The sequence below is a fragment of the Camelina sativa genome, unplaced genomic scaffold (genome assembly GCF_000633955.1).
Source record: "Camelina sativa cultivar DH55 unplaced genomic scaffold, Cs unpScaffold00985, whole genome shotgun sequence".
In the NCBI taxonomy this organism is placed as follows: domain Eukaryota; kingdom Viridiplantae; phylum Streptophyta; class Magnoliopsida; order Brassicales; family Brassicaceae; genus Camelina; species Camelina sativa.
Genome location: NW_010922110.1, coordinates 1 through 374, shown reverse-complemented (window position 1 = coordinate 374; position 374 = coordinate 1).

The following is a 374-nucleotide window of genomic DNA, read 5'->3' as shown; positions in this document are numbered from 1 at the left end:
CAACTATAATGAGGATTATGATAGGACCATAAGGGGCTCCTCAACTGATCAAGAGGACAAGTATAAGAAGGATTTGAAGATGGTCAATGAGAAGCTTGACAAGATACTCCTCAGCCAGTCCAAGTCTATTCACTTCATTGGTGAAGAAGAAGCTCCAGTTCAAGAGGGAGAGCCTGAATTTGCTGAGTTGTGCTACATGCAAAACCAGGGAGGATTCAAAGGCTACAACCAAGGAGGTTTCAAAAACAACAATCTCTCTTATAGGAGCACCAATGTGGCTAACCCTCAAGACCAAGTCTATCCACCTCAACAACCTCAACAGTAAACAAACTACATCCCCAAGCAACAACATCAAGTGTTCCAGCCCCAATTGT